Source organism: Rhinolophus ferrumequinum, chromosome 24 (genome assembly GCF_004115265.2).
Source record: "Rhinolophus ferrumequinum isolate MPI-CBG mRhiFer1 chromosome 24, mRhiFer1_v1.p, whole genome shotgun sequence".
Taxonomy (NCBI): domain Eukaryota; kingdom Metazoa; phylum Chordata; class Mammalia; order Chiroptera; family Rhinolophidae; genus Rhinolophus; species Rhinolophus ferrumequinum.
Window position 1 is genome coordinate 14,125,983 of NC_046307.1, and position 5,063 is coordinate 14,131,045.

The following is a 5,063-nucleotide window of genomic DNA, read 5'->3' on the forward strand; positions in this document are numbered from 1 at the left end:
CTACTGGGTATATGTTATTTGCCCAAAGTCACACAGTTAATGGGTCCAGGTGCTACTGTAATGTTCAATGACTGGGGAAGGGAAAAAAAGGGAAAAAACTTCGTTCAAGTGTACTATAAAAGGCAATTAGGCAAGAGAAGAAAATAAATGTATAAGTGGGGAAAGTAAAAATCACTTGTAGATGGTAAGTATACTTAAATACTATGAGCATCAACTAAAAATAGTTCATTGAAATAGCAAGTAATCAGGTTGAAGATAAACTGGAAGGAAAATAAAACTAGGAATACTTAAGGAGACAAAAAAGATATATATGAAGAAAACATTAAAATACTGACAAGACACAAATGAAACCATAAATGGTAAGTTATACCATGTCCAAGAAATCTCAACATAAAAATAATTCTCCTGAAGAAAACGATGTTCTTTAAAATCTGAATAAAAATAACAGGATTATTTTGGGAACCAGAGAAGTTGATTCTAAAATTCATTTGGAAAAATAAGAATAACCATAATATTGTGCAGAATTAGAGTCATAAAGGAAAACTAGCCCTACCAGATGTTAAAACATTAATAAAAAGAATAAAACGGTAGAACAGATAAGAAAGTCTAGAAATAGATCATGAACCAAATTAAATTAAATGTAAAAGTACAGGAAAAAAAGAAAAAAGTTTTTTTATTGTGTAGTGGCTTTGCCTTCTAAGTTAAAAACAAAATGAAGAATACTTAAAAATAATGGATGATGTGACTAGATTAAGTTCTGTATGGAATAACATCATGAACAAACCAACTGTTAAAAGATGTTGCCAGGGTGGCCGGTTAGCTCATTGAGTGTTGCTAACACCACCAAGGTTGCTGGTTCGATCCCCATGTGGGCCACTGTGAGCTGCACCCTTCTTTAAAAAAAAGATATTGCAAAGGGTTAATTTTTCTTTATTACAATTTCTATAAATCAAAAAGTAAAAGCTCAACCACCCAATAGATAAATGGGCAAAAGATACGAATAGTTGAAAGACGATGCTTAACCCCATTAAAGCAAATCCATAGTTGACATTTCATCATCCAGCAGTCAGAGTTTCAAATATTAGGTTGGTGCAAAAGTAAATGCGGTTTAAAAGGTTAAAAACAATAGCAAAAACCGCAATTACTGTTGCACCAACCTAATAGATTTGGATAACAGTTATCAAAGGAACAGGGTAATGGGCACTCATTTCTTCAGTGAAAATTGGTAAAATCTTTAAGGAAGGCAATCTAGTTTTTTAAACTTAAAATGTATACTCCTGACCAAGCAATTCCAATGCAATCAAAACCATATTTTGTGACGTGATAATTATATGATATTCCAATTTTAATGTTAATAGTCATACTCATTTATCGACCGATTGTCTATGACTGTTTTTGCACTACAATTGCAGAGTATTTCTGACAGACCATATGGCCCATAAGCCTAAAATAACATTTGTCCCTCCACAGAAATTGTGCCTGATCCCAGCACTAGAACAGCACTGTATAATAAAAATTTCTGCAATGGCAGAAATGTTCTCCCAGCTGTCCACTAGCTAAATGTAGATAGTAAGACTGAGAGTGAGTGTAGCTTATGGCTATTAGATAGTGGACAGTGTAGCTCTAGAAAACGAGTTTATTTTAAACTACAATGTACTTTTCCATGTGTGGAGTAATATATACATGACTTTTTTATCACTGCTTTGAATAATAGAAAATAGCTAAATTGTAAATTGGAAGAACATTGGTTATATTTTGTACCATCCCTATAATAGAGTACTAGGCAGCCTTCTTGGAAGATACCCAAGGAAGTAAAACAAGAAAAATGTATATAATCTTAAAGCTTTGTTTAATGTATCACTGCGTAACAAACCTCTTAACACTTAGTAGTGGTTCAAACAAGTATTAAAATTCTGTGGGGTGATTGGGCTCAGTTGGATGGTTGTGTTCCACATGGGTTTAGCGGGGGCTACAGCCATTTGAAGGCTAGACTTCGGCTAGCAGTTGGTCCTGGCGGTCACTTGGCGGCTCCACTGGAGCTGTAGACTGATGTGGCCTTTCATATTGGTTGGAATTCTTACAGGATGGCAACTGGGTCCCTTCTGCATTATATTGGTCAAAGTCACAGGGCCCTTCCAGATGCAGGTAGAGGGGCAACTGATTTCACTATTCAATGAGAAGAGTGGAATTCATGGCTATCTTTAATTCACCACAAGTGTATGTATGTGCACATACACAAAACGTTTATGTATGTATAGAAAATCCTTAGAACACACAAGAAATGTAGGGATATAGAAGTTGGGAAAATTTTAAGCCCCCTTCCTCACCTCTACCCCCATGCCACTAGTAAAAGGGCCACTAGTTAACAGTTTTCTCATTTTCAATACCCTAAAGCATAAAAATGACCTGCTTCCAGAGCATTAAATCTGATTTAAAAACAACTGGATTATGGACTGCCAGGAGATTCTGAGATCACAGCTCTGCTGAAGGCGGTATAGTATAATGCTCTGAGTTTGTGTTTATATAGAACTGGGTTCGAATCCTGACTTTGTCACTATTGAGCTTCATGCCCATAGGCAAGCTTTTTAATCTCTGACGTAAAACAGGAATAATGGCACTTTACCCTTTAAATTATGATATACAGCTGCTTATTAATTATGTGGTGTCTAAATATATGTTTTCTATCAATGTGCCTCCTGTGCTCAAAATTGCAAATGGTCTTCATTATCCCCTCAAATCCAGACTAACCTGATGTTTCCCCATCTCACCCCCCCTTCTACATTGTTCCCTTCATGAAATAGGCATTTGATGACTGGAATCTTGTATTAACTTTGGTTTCCAATGTATATTTTTGCTGATGAGCCACTGAGCAGATCCTCAATAAATAACTCAATTAAAAAAGTTTGACTTTTCTGTGTGATCACCAGATGGCATTACAGTCTTATACAAAAGCCAGGGTAAGTGCATATCTGAACTAAGATGCATTCATGTTTTTGTCTCCAGAGAAGCAGAGCCGCATGTGTCATCTAAGATCTGGGGACAACATGAAGGGAAGTCTTAGCCAAGATCAGTTGGAATCAAAGGCTCACAGAGTAGAAGGCAGATCTAGCTTTGAATGGAAAGAAGACCCAAGATTTACTGAAGAAGTAGGATCCCCAAAATTTCATTCCAAAGCTAACTATATAGTGGGCTTAAACATCACTTAGGGGAGTCTGAGGCCTTGAATTCTACTAAATGCTTTCTCAAAACCTGTGGAAAATCACAGCATACATAGAAATGGAAATGTGGGGTTGCAGTTCCACTCTTCACAATGGCTACTTAAAATTTTACCCTGGTACAACTCTGAACAGGTGACTTAGTCACAAAATTGAAGTCACCTAACTATAATTCCCATGCCTTCAAACAATGAAAACAGCACCATCCTCACCATACCTCCAGTTACAGCAAAAGCACGTCATCCTTCCTCTGATCCCATTCTTTTTAGGAGCATCCATTATGAGTTAAAAAACAGGGAAGAGAGAATTGCCTGTTTTTTCAACCAATGCTTTCCTAAGACAACTATCCTACCAACATAATTGTGCTCAAAACTCTTCCCCATAATAAAACAAAAAATCTTCCTCTACCCTGCTTTCTCCAGTCTCTTACAGCCAAATTTCCTGCTTTCCAAATATTCAGCACCTCTCGTCTGATTTCTTCTCCCACTTTGCCAGAAGCAACTCAATGTTAATGCCCATGTTGCTGAATGTTTTGTAGATGGTTTTACACCTAGTCTTAACCTTGATAGCATTTGACCCTGTGATCAGTTTGTCATTTGAGTATGTTGGCTGTCAAGACAGCATACTTTCTGTCCCTTTCCCCATATCTTTTTTTTAATTTGTTGGGGTGACAATTGTTAGTAAAATTACATAGATTTCAGTTTCCCCCGTATCTTTTGTTCCTGCTGACCTCCCTCCCTTAATATACCCCCAGTTCCCCCCCACACTCTCCCGCTCCATACTTGGTCTCCTTTGCCATTCAGCTCTACCTGATTAAGTTTCTCAAGGATTGGTCCTAAGGCCTCTCTATTCACAATACTCCTATTGCTTCATTTATAGCAGCTCATATTTGCCCTAACACACCCTTTTCCCCTGACCTAAAACCCATAAATACGGTACCACTTCTTTAAAACTGATGCCAAACAGAACTTGCCTTATCTCCTCAGCTGAAATATGTTCCAGGCCTCCTTAATAGCACTGCTAACAGTTGTCATTCATCCATGACACTTTTCTCAATCTTCTATATCCAATAAAATTAACAGGACTTGCTTTTTTGTCTTAAATGATTGCTTCAATTTTCTACTGGTCCCTAGTCTATCTTTGCCCTCCACTGTCTTCACAGCGGACCCAGAATATTTTTTCAAAGACGCGAATCTGATTCAACACACAAGATTTTAAAAATTTGCGTGTTATTAATCAGGACTTGCATTCACTAATTTACTTCAGACTTCAGGTGACTGTCCCTTTGTATTTGTATTTTAAACTCCAGGGAAATGCCCATTGACTTCAGCCTTAACTATGCAATTTATCAGAGTCCGCCTCACGTTTTCCCACACGTGTTATTCTTTCCCTCATACAGAACCTGTATCAGTCTCGAGTGTTTTACATTCAGTCAATTTCACCAAATGGCGGCGGCGGTCTTTTCCGTGGGATGGGTTCACTGTCTTGCGCCTCAATGACCCTCCACAGGATACCTGAGATCAGCCAAATCGGTATCTGTTCCCCCTTCCTTGTGCTACTTACCACTCGGCAAATAATCAGAATAGCAATCGGGTCTAAGCCAGGGACTCCCGCGACTGGCTTCTAACACATACCCTATTTAAATTTTACACCAGGCAATTTAGGGAGTGGGGAAAAGCTTTTTGGGGAAATGGGACTCGAACTTATAGGCTGTGGCTGTCCCATTTCCCGCCACAGGCGGGCTCCGGGATTAGAGAACAACGACCGCCGCCAAGAGCGCCAGTGAAGCGCTTGCAATGGGTAGGGGGAGGGGCCTGGCGCGCGCAGACAGAAGACCCGAGGTGGGAG